The following is a 17,982-nucleotide window of genomic DNA, read 5'->3' on the forward strand; positions in this document are numbered from 1 at the left end:
GTCAAATAACAGACCGGGTCTCCAGACTACATGAAGAAGAAGTAATTATACCTCAAAGCAAATGCTAAATAGCAAAGCAAGCAAGTTCAAAGAACTTGGGCAACTAAGGTACCTGAAAAAGTCAAACTAGTTAGTAAACAACTCAACAGTCAGAATCAAAAGGAAATAACCCAATAGTTAGCCACAGAGGGACCAATTGTGCAAGGCACAAAGACTCAAGCATATGAGTCACCTACAAAACAAGTGTTAGCACATTAAACAATCAAACTAGAACACATTTGAATGATCCTCAAGGCATTGGTGCTTAACCTGAAACAGATGAACTCAACATGAGCTTAGAAGACCACTAGGACTAGCCTAGGGTCAAAGATGAAAGAAAAAGTCAAGGCAGCAAGGAAAAGTCAACCCAAACCAATTTTAAACATTCAAGAAGCATTCTCAATTGGATTCATAATTATATCATGCATCATGGTCATTTCATATGCAACAGGATGCAAAGCATGGCAAGAGAGGCATACAAAAGTCAACAGCAAAGACTTCATTCAAAAGTCAACTCAAACAATCTCAAAAATCATGAAATAAATCATACTCAATCCTAACATCTAACATGGCAAGCATGTCAAATTTCATGGCATTTGGATGAGAGGAAGGCAGTCAAGTAAAATCATGAAGTCAAACTAAATTCAAGTAAGCATGGTGAAAGTCAACAAGCATAGGTCAACTTCAAAAAATCATATCAATTTGAAAACAAAAGAGAAATGAATGAGATTAACACCAATGCAAAGCTCAAAGAGTCTAGTTATCACATATGAAATTTCATGGACATACAATATGATTTGAGAATTTCACAAAAGATTTGGCAATGCATAGCACAAAAAGTCAACAAATGACCAAGCATGGAAGAAAATTCACAATCAAATGGAAAACAGCAAGATAAATTCCAAGAAAATTCATACATGAAATAGACATACAAAGACCCCACAGAGTTGGAATGTCTGATCTTTTTGGCTCCCTAGCCAGGGTTCATTTGCATTTTGCATGTAGTGATCATTGCATCTTCAAAAATCGCGTAGCATTTCCATTCCTAAATGGAGCATTACGCTATAGAAAAATTCAAACATATGCATTCATGTGTTCGAAACCCCATCAGACCGTATCCCCAGCAGAGTCGCCAGCTGTCGCATCGCGCGAAAAACCGGCGGGAAAAGAAAGAAACAACAGAGCCGCCACCGTGCGTTATTTATCCCAAAAGAGGGAAAGGAAACGCTCGAAGTAAACCTAGGAAAAGACATGGTCTCGCGACCAAAGAGGATGGGTTCGGGAGTCGGTTATGCGAAGGGAAGGTGTTAGGCACCCTACGCATCCGTAGTACTCTACGGGATCCACGCACAAAAGGAAGGAAAATTGGTTGCTAAACACTGCTCAAACACACGCCCACTGGCTGAAAGAGACAAAAGAGACTGACTGAAACTGACTCGGCAGGATGTCGCATCCTGGGCCTACTTAGTCTATCAGGCATAGACATCAGAGTCGAGGTAGTTCGGACTGGGGAAACGACACATGCTCGCTAGGATATCGTATCCTATGCATACGTATCTTCTCGGACGAGAGAAGAATCAGAGCATTCGTAGCTCGGCTGACACGCACACAAACAAACAAAACACACAGGCAAACGTGGAGCCCGACTGCCAATCACTGGACTTATGTCAGCATCCGAACCTAAACACACACAGGAAACCAACTGCCAATCGCTGGACTTATGTCGGACTCCAACCAGGACACACACAAGGGTGGTTAAGACACAAAGGGTGAAAAAAGAAAAAGGGCGAACAAACAAACTAAAAGGGAGACTAGAGCTCGAGCCTAATAGTTGCCAAACACACACAAAAAAGAAAAAGGGCGCCCGGAGAGATCAGCTCAATCTCCTGCCTACATACTTCATCTGGTGTGAAGATCAGGGCGATGTAGTTCCCCTACGCAGGGATAAAGATCTAGCCTAACCAGATAACAGAGGGAGACACAACTCTAGGGAGACTACGACTCGAGCCTAGATGTTGTCATGCAAAGTCAACCCTAAGTTAAGGTTTCTAGCTAGATGGCACAAGGGCCAACCTATCCTAAGCACGGCTTGCACAGGAAGCAAGGGTCTCGATTGCAACTAGGGCAAGAGAAAAGGGAGGTCTCAATCGCAACGAGGGCGAGAGAAAGGATCGCAACGAGGGCGAAAACAAGCACGGATTAGCTGTTAGTTGTTAATCAAAACTCGGCAAGACATCGCGTCTCGTGCCTACGTATCTCACCTGAACGTGAGAATCAGAGTTGCCGTAGTTCGGCCGGCAGGGAAAAAGGACTCGATCGCAACGAGGGCGAGAGAAAGGAAAAGGCTCGATCGCAACGAGGGCGAGAGAAAGGATCGCAACGAGGGCGAGAACAAGCACGGATTAGCTGTTAGTTGTTAATCAAACTCGGCAAGACATCGCGTCTCGTGCCTACGTATCTCATCTGGACATGAGAATCAGAGTTGCCGTAGTTCGGCCGGCAGGGAAAAAGGACTCGATCGCAACAAGGGCGAGAGAAAGGGAAAGGCTCGATCGCAACGAGGGCGAGAGAAAGGATCGCAACGAGGGCGAAAACAAGCACGGATTAGTTGTTAGTTGTTAGTCAAACTCGGCAAGACATCGCGTCTCGTGCCTACGTATCTCATCTGAACATGAGAATCAGAGTTGCCGTAGTTAGAAAATACTTCGTGAAAGAGACCCGCTGGACAAAAAGAATAAAGAGTCCAGGCAAAAAAAGGGGGCATCCCGGCGAACCAAGAAAAAGAGGAAGGTTCGGGCAAAAGTTAGGGAAAAATAAAAGAAAAGAACTGTACACCCGGCAAGTTGAAAACCCGCAAGGGCGACTTGGGCAAAAAAGGGTATCCCGGTGGACTGAAACCCGAAAGGGCGGTCCAGGCAAAAGAGGGAATGAAACGAACAACTGCGTCCAGCATGATCGTTTGTGCTCTTGATGACTTGGCTAATCTCCGATAGAGACCGATTAGAAGTGTCTTGTTCAGAAGACAGAAAGTGCGGAAAGGTCTTGAGGACATATGAGGTGTAACTGAGTTGGAACCCGATGAGATCATGGTTTCACGTTGCCATTAGGATAGATTTTTTCCTTTTATGTGCAATCACCTCTTTCCAGGGTTTGCTTCCTGTGCGTTGCTCGATTGTGAGCCATTTTTTTGTTTTTTTTATTCCAATCAATAAAATGCGTGTTCAGTCAAATAAATTTTGTTTTTGTGACGTTACCGTTTTGATTACGAAAACATCCGTTTAGTTTGATAAGAATAATTGCATTTTGAAACATAGAGGTCCCTTCCGATGCGTGCTTGTGAGATTAAAACCTGGAAATCTTACTCGGAAGTCTGAATGACCTAAGTGTTGAAATACCAGAACATCTGGGGCATACCTGGGGCACGCTTTTATCTAACGATCTCTGCTGCGGAGCCTGATCAGGGGCAAGAGATAGTTGAACAGTGTGAAGACCGCGACAGAGTCACAACGACGATCCTGGAAAGTTAATCAAGAAGACTCTTCAAAGTCTGATAACTGGAAAGTATGTATAAACCCCAGGAGTTCGATCTCCGTGAAGTACGGACGAGTTGGGAATACAAGATGATGGAGCAGAAAAGTCCAGAAGAGTCTGGGAGTTCTTAAAAGTGGAAAGTCAACACTGTGGGTGGATGATGGATACCAGTGTTCGACGAGTTGGCCAACATCCCTGTCAAACAAGCTATGTCTCCCAAGAGGATTGAGAGTGTGATTTCCCCGACAGAGTCGAGATCAGTGTCTCCTTAGCAAGCCTGAAGGTTGTCACGTCCCCGGTGGGAGTGTCAGGGGCAGATGTTTCCCAGGATGAAAGACGTTTCCCCAACCCGTTTTGAAGCTATCAGAGTTATTTTCCCAGCAGATCTAAAGATCGCTTCTCCCCAGCAGGCCCGTGCTTGCAGATTTACCCAGTTGAGAATCCCCAGCAGAGTCGCCAGCTGTCGCATCGCGCGAAAAACCTTTCATTCCCTCATTGTGCATTTTGGCAAAAGAGGAAATTCTGAGCAAACCATCACAAACCACAATAAACCCTTGTTTCCTCCATCACTTGAACAACATTTAGAGGCTTTTTGAACCATCAATTGCTAACTGTAACAGCTCTTCTCACTCTGTTTTTTTTCAAGCATCTTTTAATGGCAATTCGAATTGTGGAAGCTTCCAGGCAAGTTTGAGCTGAACAAGCTCCATCATCCTTCACTACCAAGCACCATCTCCAACTGTTTGAGTTTGAATCGACCAAAGCAACACTGTATCATCAGTTTCTTCAAATCAGGTAGGATTTTCGACCACCCCTTTTCTCAAAATGATGACCTGCTTATGATAGTCCATTTCATGCTGATTCCAATGAGCATTCGCTTGCTTGAAATGATCCACTGTGTTGAGAGAAATATAGTTTCGAAGTTATATGCTCAAATTTGTTTGTGTGGATTTCTCTGTTATGTGCTTGAATCAATGAGTATAGATGTTGGTTTGTGCTTGTGTTTGGCTAGTTGAAGCTATTGGTATACATATTGTTAACTCTTGGGCACATTTGCTCATGCTGGTTTTTAGGAAAATGATGAACACTGTTGTATTTAAACCCTAGCTTTGTTTACAGTTTGTTTTCTCCGAGAGTCATGCCTGCTGTGGTTTGTATTTGCGTGAACATGTTGTTACTGCTATGCTGACAGCCATGCTGTAGATTGATGTTGATTTTGATGTACATGAATTTCAAACCCTGCTGCTGTTTCTAAAACTTGAGCTGCCCAGAATTTCTCATTTTTGCTTATTTTGGCATGTTGTTTGTGGTTCCCACTGTCATGCTATTTGGATATCACATGTTGGTAATGAATTGTGAAGTTGAACATACCATGCCATTATGAGATGCTTGTTGAATGTTGGTCTGTTGATGTTGGATGATGAACATGAATATGCCCTGATGTTTCGAAACTTCCAAACCTGCCCAGATTTTGCATGAACTTAGGTTTGGTTGTTACTAGCTGATGTTTGTATGCCATGTTGGTTGTGATTTATTGCATTTGAAATTCGTGTGATGATGTTGAAGTTGATACCTTGCTCATAAGTTTCGACTCTGCCCAGATTTTGCTTGATTAATTGTTGTTTTGGTTGTTGGTTAAATGGTAGTGTTCATAGGCTGTATTTGATTATTGATGTTTGGTTGTGTTTCGTTTTTAATGTCTGAGTCGAATTTGAAATGATGAATACTGTTGCCGTATGCGTAAAACCCTAAGAGCTCTCTCCAGTTTTTCTGTTCAAAATGCTATTGGCTGTTGTTGCTGGGATTTTCGTGTGCTTCACTGTACCATCCCATGTTGACCAATAAAAATATTTGGTTTGTCTGCCTGAAACGCAACGTTTGGATAAGTGGGTTGCTGAATTACAAGATTGCCATGTTGACTTCCCTTGACCAATTAAGCCATGTTCATTTTGTTATTTTGTTCCAATTCATCACTCGGTTTCTAAAATTCACAACTCACTCAATTTAACTCCAAAAATCTTGAAGTTTGTTGCATATTTTTCACAAGAATGTCCACTATTTTATCATATTTTTTAATCATTTTTGGGTGGTTGGATTTTAAAGGACATTAGACTTCTTAACATGTATGCTCATTAGACACATTCTGCCAAAACAATTGTGAAATACTCATGTTGCATCCATTGGTTCTGAAAATTTTTATGAGCATTCTACACTCATTCACCTTTGTTTCCATATAGACTTTGTGCATTTATCATTTGTGGATTGAGAGTTATGATTTTTTGAAGTCATGTGTTACATTTGTTGCAATACCATGATCATGCATTTTCACAATTTTTGTTCACACACTTCCCCACATCCAAATGCCCCCCAATTTTTGCATGAATGATCCTTTGTATGTCTATTTCATGTATGAATTTTCTTGGAATTTATCTTGCTGTTTTCCATTTGATTGTGAATTTTCTTCCATGCTTGGTCATTTGTTGACTTTTTGTGCTATGCATTGCCAAATCTTTTGTGAAATTCTCAAATCATATTGTATGTCCATGAAATTTCATATGTGATAACTAGACTCTTTGAGCTTTGCATTGGTGTTAATCTCATTCATTTCTCTTTTGTTTTCAAATTGATATGATTTTTTGAAGTTGACCTATGCTTGTTGACTTTCACCATGCTTACTTGAATTTGGTTTGACTTCATGATTTTACTTGACTGCCTTCCTCTCATCCAAATGCCATGAAATTTGACATGCTTGCCATGTTAGATGTTAGGATTGAGTATGATTTATTTCATGATTTTTGAGATTGTTTGAGTTGACTTTTGAATGAAGTCTTTGCTGTTGACTTTTGTATGCCTCTCTTGCCATGCTTTGCATCCTGTTGCATATGAAATGACCATGATGCATGATATAATTATGAATCCAATTGAGAATGCTTCTTGAATGTTTAAAATTGGTTTGGGTTGACTTTTCCTTGCTGCCTTGACTTTTTCTTTCATCTTTGACCCTAGGCTAGTCCTAGTGGTCTTCTAAGCTCATGTTGAGTTCATCTGTTTCAGGTTAAGCACCAATGCCTTGAGGATCATTCAAATGTGTTCTAGTTTGATTGTTTAATGTGCTAACACTTGTTTTGTAGGTGACTCATATGCTTGAGTCTTTGTGCCTTGCACAATTGGTCCCTCTGTGGCTAACTATTGGGTTATTTCCTTTTGATTCTGACTGTTGAGCTGTTTACTAACTAGTTTGACTTTTTCAGGTACCTTAGTTGCCTAAGTTCTTTGAACTTGCTTGCTTTGCTATTTAGCATTTGCTTTGAGGTATAATTACTTCTTCTTCATGTAGTCTGGAGACCCGGTCTGTTATTTGACCGGGCAAACTGTCTGAAGTCCTCCTTAAGAGGCAATGCCTGTGTTTGTTTAAAATTGTCCCAAGCAGGAAAAGTCCTTCAAGTAAGGCAATTGGTGGAAGGTAGGGATAAGTAGCCTATCCCCCACTATTCAGTGTGTCCTCTCTTTGCTCCCATTACATGGTTGAAGCATCGAGATAAAAACCCAAGATCTGATCGAGTCAATAATGGGGAAAGAGTTCCATCTTTCTGAACTCCCCCACTTTCTATTATTTGATGCTCTCCCTGATTAGGGATAGAAGCAATGAGGCACACCCCTCATCTCCTTTCATCTGCTTCACCTTAGCCTCTCAATGGCAAGGTTAAGAGCACACTTACCCCATTCCAGTTGGCCCTAGTGCCTAACCTTTGATGTTTGAGCCCCCTTGTTGGTGTGTTTATTTTATGCTGTATGTGTTTGTGTTTGCTTTGTTTGCCTCTTTAGGCTTTAGTTTAGGTTTGCCCTTGTGCAATAGGTTTGTGCTTGACTTGCTTCCTGTGCAAGTCAAGTCTGTGTGGCTTAACCCTTGTGTGAGCCACACTTAAAGCTGTTCGGCCGAACTACGGCAACTCTGATTCTCATGTTCAGATGAGATACGTAGGCACGAGACGCGATGTCTTGCCGAGTTTGACTAACAACTAACAACTAATCCGTGCTTGTTTTCGCCCTCGTTGCGATCCTTTCTCTCGCCCTCGTTGCGATCGAGCCTTTCCCTTTCTCTCGCCCTTGTTGCGATCGAGTCCTTTTTCCCTGCCGGCCGAACTACGGCAACTCTGATTCTCATGTCCAGATGAGATACGTAGGCACGAGACGCGATGTCTTGCCGAGTTTGATTAACAACTAACAGCTAATCCGTGCTTGTTCTCGCCCTCGTTGCGATCCTTTCTCTCGCCCTCGTTGCGATCGAGCCTTTTCCTTTCTCTCGCCCTCGTTGCGATCGAGTCCTTTTTCCCTGCCGGCCGAACTACGGCAACTCTGATTCTCACGTTCAGGTGAGATACGTAGGCACGAGACGCGATGTCTTGCCGAGTTTTGATTAACAACTAACAGCTAATCCGTGCTTGTTTTCGCCCTCGTTGCGATCCTTTCTCTCGCCCTCGTTGCGATTGAGACCTCCCTTTTCTCTTGCCCTAGTTGCAATCGAGACCCTTGCTTCCTGTGCAAGCCGTGCTTAGGATAGGTTGGCCCTTGTGCCATCTAGCTAGAAACCTTAACTTAGGGTTGACTTTGCATGACAACATCTAGGCTCGAGTCGTAGTCTCCCTAGAGTTGTGTCTCCCTCTGTTATCTGGTTAGGCTAGATCTTTATCCCTGCGTAGGGGAACTACATCGCCCTGATCTTCACACCAGATGAAGTATGTAGGCAGGAGATTGAGCTGATCTCTCCGGGCGCCCTTTTTCTTTTTTGTGTGTGTTTGGCAACTATTAGGCTCGAGCTCTAGTCTCCCTTTTAGTTTGTTTGTTCGCCCTTTTTCTTTTTCCACCCTTTGTGTCTTAACCACCCTTGTGTGTGTCCTGGTTGGAGTCCGACATAAGTCCAGCGATTGGCAGTTGGTTTCCTGTGTGTGTTTAGGTTCGGATGCTGACATAAGTCCAGTGATTGGCAGTCGGGCTCCACGTTTGCCTGTGTGTTTTGTTTGTTTGTGTGCGTGTCAGCCGAGCTACGAATGCTCTGATTCTTCTCTCGTCCGAGAAGATACGTATGCATAGGATACGATATCCTAGCGAGCATGTGTCGTTTCCCCAGTCCGAACTACCTCGACTCTGATGTCTATGCCTGATAGACTAAGTAGGCCCAGGATGCGACATCCTGCCGAGTCAGTTTCAGTCAGTCTCTTTTGTCTCTTTCAGCCAGTGGGCGTGTGTTTGAGCAGTGTTTAGCAACCAATTTTCCTTCCTTTTGTGCGTGGATCCCGTAGAGTACTACGGATGCGTAGGGTGCCTAACACCTTCCCTTCGCATAACCGACTCCCGAACCCATCCTCTTTGGTCGCGAGACCATGTCTTTTCCTAGGTTTACTTCGAGCGTTTCCTTTCCCTCTTTTGGGATAAATAACGCACGGTGGCGGCTCTGTTGTTTCTTTCTTTTCCCGCCGGTTTTTCGCGCGATGCGACACCAAGTCACTAATGCAATATGCAATGAGTATGACCTAGTTGATGCCAATGAAGTGTGAAATATAATCCCATGCTTCCAGGAAAAAATGTAGGAAATTTTTTGGGGTATTACAACGTGTTCGCTCGGTTATACCAAGATATGCCAGGACTAGACATGGACATCATCATGCACAAGTTGTCGCTCAAGCTAGAGTGCCCATCGATAAAATAGAAGCTAAGAAGAACCAGATCAGACATGTCCCTTAAAATTAGAGAGAATGTCAGAAAGCATTTCAACGCAGGTTTCTTAGTCGTTGTAAAGTATCCACAATGGGTTACCAATATCGTGCACATCCATAAGAAAGATGGAAAACTAAAAATATGTATGGATTATCGAGATCTGAACAAAGAAGGTCCTAAAGACGACTTCCCTCAACCTCACATTAACATATTGGTAGATAACACCGCCAAATAGGAATTAAAGTCGATCCTGAAAAAGTAAAAGCCATACAGGACATGCCAGCTCTAAGAACTTAAAAAGAGGTATGCGGTTTCTTGGGAAGATTGAATTACATCGCTAGATTCATCTCACATCTCACGACCACTTACAAACCAATTTTCAAGTTATTTAGGAAAAATAAAGCCATCGAGTGGAATGAAGATTGTCAAGGGGCATTCAATAAAATCAAAGAATATTTGCAAAAACCACTGATCTTGATACCCCTTATTCCAGGGAGACCTCTCATTATGTATTTAACAGTACTCGATGGATCAATGGGTTGTATGCTGGGGAAACATGATGAAACTTGAAGAAAAGAACATGATATCTACTACATGAGTAAGAATTTCACAGACTGTGAATCCAGATACTCGTTACTAGAGAAAACTTTATGTGCACTCACATGGGTCGCTCGATGCCTAAGGCAGTACATGTTGACCCATATCACATGGTTGATATCAAAGATGGATCCCATCAAGTATATCTTTAAGAAGTTGACTCTCACTAGAAGAATATCCCGCTGACAGATGTTGTTATCTGAATACGACATCTAATATGTTACTCAGAAGGCGATAAAGGGAAGTGTGTTATCATGATATCTTGCCTACCAGCCAGTGAAAGATTACCAACCCATGCGGTTTGAATTTCCTGACGAAGATACTATGGTTTTGAATGACGAAAAGGTCATAGGTGGCGGCGAAGGCCCAAACCAGGAGCTTGATGGAAACTCACATTTGATGGAGCCTCGAATGCAATGGGTCATGGAACTGGAGTTGTCTTAATCTCTCCAAGGAATGGATATACTCCCTCCATAACAAGGTTATGTTTTTTACTGCACATATAATATGGCATAATACAAAGTGTGTATCATGGACATCAAAGTTGCTATAGAACTTATGATCAAGATCTTAGAGGTGTACGTGGACTATGCATTGGTCATTTATTAAATAAAAGGAGAATGGGAAACCTGACGTCCAAAACTGATCCCATATTGTGCTCGAGTCTTAGAAGTGATGGATAATTTTAAGGAAATCATGTTTCATCATATTCCTAAAGAATAAAATCAGACAGTTGACGCTTTGGCAACATTATCATCGATGTACAAAGTGAACTTCCACAATGAAGCCCCAATTATAAGAATGGGTCGTAGAGATGAACCAGTATGTTGCTCAACATTTGAACAAGGGTCTGATAACAAGTCCTAGTTTCATGACATAAAGTGTTATCTTCAGAAATAGGAGTACCTTGTAAAGGCTCCGAGTGGGGACAAGAAAACTCTAAAAAGGTTTTCATCAAATTTCTTCTTAAATGGTGATATGCTCTACAAGATAAAACACAACATGGTCCTGCTCAGATGCATGGATAGACACGAAGCAAACATGCTCATCAGAGAAATTCATGAAGTATATTTTGGCACTCATGCCAATGGACATGCAATGGCCAGGAAAATCTTCAGTGTTGGTTATTATTGGTTGACTATGGAAATTGATTGCTTAAAGTATGTCAAGAAATGTCACAAGTGTCAAACCTATGCGGATAAAGTGCACATGCCACCTACCTCCTTAAATGTCTTAACTACTCCTTGGCCTTTCTCCATGTGGGGCATAAACGTAATTGGAATGGTTGAACCCAAAGCTGCAAATGGACATCGATTCATACTAGTTGCCATCAATTACTTCACAAAGTGGGTAGAAGTTGCTTCTTATGCTAATCTGACGAAACAGGTGGTCACCCAGTTTATAAAAAAATAGATAATTTGTAGCTAGGGAATTCCTAACAAAATTATCACTGATAATGGGTCGAACCTGAATAACAAGATGATGAAGGAGTTATGCAAGAATTTCAAAATAGAACATCATAACTCATCGCCTTACAAGTCAAAGATGAATGGTGTTGTAGAAGCATTAAACAAGAACCTCAAGAAAATAATCCAGAAGATTGTGAAGACTTACAAGGATTGGCACGAGATGCTTCCCTTCATACTACATGGCTATAAAACTCCAGTTCTTACTTCAATAGGGGGAAGCTCTTTTTCCCCGGTATATGGCATGGAAGCAATACTGCATCTAGAAATTGAAATCCCTTAATTGAGAGTATTGATGAAGACTAAATTGGAAGAGGAAGAATGGGTACAAACAAGATTCGACCAACTGAATCTCATAAAAGAGAAGCGTATGACCACACCGTGCCACATGCAATTATATCAGCAGAGGCTCAAGAAAGCATTCAACAAGAAGGTTCATCCTTATCAGTTCAAAGAAGGCAATAATACTGAAAAAGATATTACCCATCCATAAGGATTCACACGGTAAATGGAACCCAAACTATGAAGGGTCATATGTCGTGAAAAAGCCTTCTCTGGCGGAGCCTTTATCATCACAACCATGGATTATAGGAGTTACCACTACTAGTGAACTTCAAAGTAGTCAAAAACTACTATGCCTAGAAAAAAGAGGATAAAAAGCTCGTTAAGTCGAAAACCCAAAAGGGCGACTTAGGCAAAACTTAGGATGTTCCGGTGGATTGAAAACTCGAGAGATCAGTCTAGGCAAAAACTATGGACTTACAAAAAACAAAACCCGATAAGTCGAAAACCCAAAAGGGCGACTTAGGCAAGAAAAGGTATATCATTATGGTGACTAAGACTCGAAAGAACGATCCAGACAAAACTTAGGTATATCCAAAAGGCATATGACTGTAGCACTCGAGCCTATATTGCAACAAGAACTCAGATGGAAAAGAGCAGTCCAATCATCATCTCCATAAGCGAAGTATTGCGACTTTGAGTTCATACGGAAAAGTATCATGTGTTATAATTTAGTGGAAACTCGAATAGATTCCCATTGCCATTTTATTTTCCGCTTTCGATAACTTCCTCTTATAGAAGTTACCTCTTCATGTATTGTTACCCACTCACAGGTGAAAATCATCAATACAAATTTCCTTTTTTCAGGCCTTTTCATTACTTTTGTTTTCTTTGCTTGTTCATAAAATGTTGACTATTTCGGTAGATAATTCATTAAAACTCTAGGCATGATAAAAAAAACTTTCAAAAATGTATTTTACTTTGATTTGAAAATGTCATGGATAAGCCCTAACCACCTACAATTGAACTAAACATACTAAAGTCTCTGAGTCCCCCTGCCCATTGCAGGAGGCACACACACGCATGTGTACTTTTTGACGAGTACAATAGTTATAGTTAGTTGTTACTTGAACATTAAGTAGATGTTTTACACAACCTTAAAACAGAAAACAAACTATAAGTAAGTGAATTAGATGTACAAAATAAACTACTAACAAACTCTAAATTTAACAATTGGAAATGAGGTAAAAACTAAAGACAAAAGACTTAGGTTTAGCGCACAGTATGTATTAATCATATTATGATCTTTCATATGCTTTATTCTTCGAGGTAAAACTTGTATGACACATAAAAATTAAATAATTAACAAAAATAGAGTTATCAAAAAATTATATTATTCCATGAAAAGGACAAAGTCACCTTATGAGTTGCCAAGTGACTTGATCACCTAGAACTACCTCACACTTTGTTTTCCTTCACTAACTATACACGGAAAATTTAATATACTTCCCCAATTAAATTTGTTTGATATTGATAGATACTTTTTTGACACTACATACTATGGATGAAAATTGTAAATAAAATATCAATTTGTGTTTTAATAAACAAAACAAAGTATAATACAAGGAAGATTCTAAAACAATGTTACGCTCTTGGAGTGAAAGGATGTTTTGAGGTTTAGCGGTGTAAATCCGAGAAGACAATCCTTCGTTATCGAAAAATTGTCATAACAGTTTATTTATTGTAATTTTTGTGAAAAAAATACACATGTAATGATCTAATTGGAGATATATATGATCAACAAGGCATTACACTCAAGTTTCCTCGTAATAGTAGTTAATAATAATAATAATAATAATAATAATAATAATAATAATTATTATTATTATTATTATTATTATTATTAAAAAATAAATAAGTTAATAAATAAATAATGTTTGTTTGAAAAGTGCTCTTGCTTATTTACAACCCATGGCGATTTTTTCCACCATTCGAATCTAAAAAACACTAGAATTGATAAAGATGTCTTTGTGATTCTAAAATCCATAGTGTGTTTTTAAGGCCTCCATATTTTAGAGTCCAAAATGGTTGAATTTATGGGCAAACATGGCGAAATAGAACACTTCATTAACCCACGTGAAATCTATCACCATGTTACATGTAAAACACCATTAATAAAGTGTGAATAATCAAATTGATCAATTAAATACAAACAATATCACATTATAAATTAAACAAACTTGTTACATCTTCACTGGGCTAATCCATGCACGTCATGATCTCATCAAATATACTGAGACAAATGAAACTTTAACAAATAACACAAACTAATATGACCAAGGTAATATCTAACTTGATTGGTTCCTTTGTACTACACTAACCGAATACTGAGAACACGACTCTTACATCATTGTCATTTTAAAGTTGTATGTTGGTGAACTAAACACATCCATCATCATCGTTGAGCGGACGATGATACTCTACATTATACATCATTATTGTGTCGTAGTGGTTAAAAAAAATATTATTTTGGTCCAATTGATGGTTCAAATTAGATACTGTAACATCGATCTTGACCCCAAATAAATAAGGACGAGTCCTCTTATTATAGTAAATTTCATACGTGTAAGAGTTTGTTCTTATTGAGTATGGTAAAAAGATTTCATTATTTTTATGATGTGAGTTGCTAATGAACCAAACACATCATTTTATACAAGTTCCTATGCATTCTAGTAAGTATAAAATATCGGTGCAATCTATACCACACAAAAGAATTCAACATGTTTCATATTTAGAATATGGATTATGCCAAAAGAAAAAGCTAAACACGAGTTCAAATTATTTAATTAACACTCTGCTGAAAATCCATTACCATTAGTTCATATTATAGAATATGAAATTACCTGGTACAATGTCATAGTTCATTTCTTCAACAGTAACACAATTAAATTACACAACATAAATAATAACATAAAAAGCATTTAAAAAATTGAACAAAAAATATCCAAATCATATATAATGTAACATGTGAAGTCGACTACACGATAATATTGTACACAAAAATACAATTGTAAAACGAAACAATCCTTAAAAAGGTATCATATTGGCTCGCACATGAATAAATGACCCTCACCTTCATCCTATTCATCAACAATAAAACTTTGGCTCCCTTAAAATCCTCTGGACAATCGTGTCGACATTTGATCCCTCATGTACATTCCCATAGGAGAGTAACATGATAACGATGTCTTAAATTTGCGCGTAGGGACCAATACCCACACTGTCACCCTTATCTACCTATTATATAATGGCTTATTCTTTAGTTGATATAAGTGTCCGACCCGCCGACGTGAGAATCATGTAGGGATGTGATATCCTTCAATACCACCCAGTGTATCCTGGTATAGTTTTCCAACGAAGGAGGATCTAGGCGTTTCAGTCCTCATGGGACAAAATATAGTCCAAGTACTTAATATACCTCTAATCAATCTAGGATGAACTCATAATATGTTGAGTATAAATAACAATATGTTTGAGAATATACTGCATATACCCATAGTGGCATAATATTCATTTATCTAGGTTTTCAAACACTGCATGATATGCATCTAATCCAACCAGAAAAGAAGCATATGTCATCCAACAAGTGTTTGACTACGTGAAAGGTTTAGCTCTCGAACATCATATCCTCCGTTATTAGGAAAATTAGGCATTCTCTATATGGATATGTAGTAGGGTATCCCTTCGTCAAAATGAAGACATTGACATGAGGTTCATCTTCGTGTACCCCCAGTCAAACTCCCGTCCACTAATACCTTTAATCTCGTGATAGTTCAATGCCTTCGTCAATGTAAGCTAGTAATAAATAAGCAACATGGCATAATAGTTTATTTTGAATAGTTAATTAAATCATTATGTGGAAATGTCACCTAAATCAATATCATATATTTTGTTGTTTGCTTCATTCTGTTTTTCGTCGTAACATTTAACTCATCCTGCAAGAAATCTAGTGTTATAGTCCCTCAAATTTAGTCATCCATCATTTTTAGATCTCTTAAAACTAGATAAATACTAGGTGGTCCTAAGTAGGACCGACCCAATCATCTCGGAGGCCCCGTTCTAATTTCAAAAATGGACCCAAATTAAAAATAAAAATATAATTATAATAATTTAAAAAAATATATCAAAAATACAATTATGTATTAATAAAAAAATAATTTAATTATAATTATTTTGAGTTTTGATCAATCTAAATTTTTGTATGTATTGAGTTTTTATCATAATATTTTTTCAATTATTGAGTTTTTTTATAATATTTTATTTATTTTTATTAATATTTATAAAAAAAAATCAAAATTTGGGCCCGTGTGCTACAACACTTGCAGAGGACCGGCCCTGGTCCTAAGTGGTGTTCTTGTATGGGTAAATGGTCGAGTTCATTAGAAATACGAGCTTCGAGAATGTCACCCTCCTCCTTTGTGATACTAATAATTAACATGTATTTATGAAACTCCTTTTTGAGAAAGTTGAAATGTGCATGAGCCCCTTGATATTTTTTAAAACTTTTTATAGAGGAACTCTAGCAAAAAAATATGATCATTCATCTTTAATAATTATTGTATGATGAAAGAGACGTCTATGTATAAGGAGATGCATAAGACATGATACGTCCTCAAGTGTTATTCTCACCTCCTTAACTAAAAGGTGGAATACATAAGGAGATGCATAAGACATGATACGTCCTCAAGTGTTATTCTCATCTCCTTAACTAAAAGGTGGAATACATTCGTCTTATTGTGCTACCTCTTTGAGAAAGTTATTAGCAATCCACATTCAAGTATGCTAAAGTGAGTGCTGGCAAGGTCGATTAGTCGACTGCCTTGAATGACATCAGTGAACTAGTCATTTTCACGAGTCTTAAAGGTGATTTTTTTTTCTAGTTATTGATGCATTTCAGGTATCCAACACATAACTAATAATAATAAAATTAATTAAAAGCAACATAAATTATAATGAAATATAATTCAATACATAAGAGAGATATCATACATTTTCCTTTCGTATATCTTTTACCACATGCTCCCTATAATAACATAATAAAAATGTGTCATAATAGAAATGTGTCATAAGTGGATAAGTGGACATCATGGATATACCTCGACCTTCGTTTCCTACATCTCAGACACTTACGTCTTAGGCGCCTATACCTCGGGCAACTCCATCTCAACCTCCTTGACCTCTGACCTCAGGTTGTGGCCTGTATGGTCAAACTCTATAAACACATATCTTACATGCACTATCTTAGAGGTATAATTTTTTAATAGGTGACACTTTTTTGATGATGTGACATGATAAATTTTTTAATCATTCAAAGTTATTTTATAATTAAATTAAATTTAAATTTATAATTATAATAATAATTAAAATTAATACTATTTAAAAAAAATGTAAATTGGGACCCATCTCTCTAACCCACGTACTAATATTTGAATTTGTTTATATATGCTATATAAACACTTAAATTAAGTGGAACAAATGATCAAATACTACCCCATTGCTACTTGGGGATTAAAAAGTTTGACAATGTGGGTAAAAAGTTAGGCAATGTGGGTTAGAGAGATGGACCTTCATTCAAATTTACATTTTTTAAAAATTACTAACTATTTGCTTATACTAAAAAAGTTAATAACTTTTACTATTATGATTTAATTATTTATTATTTTATTTAACTATTTCTCTCTCTTCAGTAAATAATTAAGGACAATTTTGATTATGGGTGGCAAAATGGATGGATTGGTTGGATATGAATTGAATCGTTAATGGATGGATCAAAACAATCCATTAGTCCATTAACAACCCACTAATTTTTTATAAAAAATATCCAATCCAATCCATCAATTAAGAATAAAATCCATCCAATTCATCAATTATCATATTTTTAGTGGATGCATCCATCCATTTTTTTTTCAAAAAAAAAAATATTTTTGTATTTTTGAAAAAAATAATTTAAAAATCATTTTTTTATATTCATAAAAAAATAAATATTTCGAAAATAAAATCAAATTTTGGTATTTTAAAAAAAAATGATTTTTAAATTTTTGGAAAAAATCGATTTTTTGTATTTTCAATTTTTTTTTTAAAAAAGAAATTGATTTTTTTTCGAAAAAGAAAATTTATTTTTATTTTTCAAAAAAAAAATTAATATTTGAAAAAATTTATTTTTTAAAATTAGATAAAAGAATTCATTAGATAATTCAAATGTATTGGATGGATCGGATAATCCATGCTTATAAATGGATGAATTTAATTCAATCCATTAGCTTAATTTTTAGGTAGGAGATGAATTGAATGA

Source organism: Lathyrus oleraceus, chromosome 6, assembly GCF_024323335.1.
Source record: "Lathyrus oleraceus cultivar Zhongwan6 chromosome 6, CAAS_Psat_ZW6_1.0, whole genome shotgun sequence".
Taxonomy (NCBI): Eukaryota; Viridiplantae; Streptophyta; class Magnoliopsida; order Fabales; family Fabaceae; genus Lathyrus; species Lathyrus oleraceus.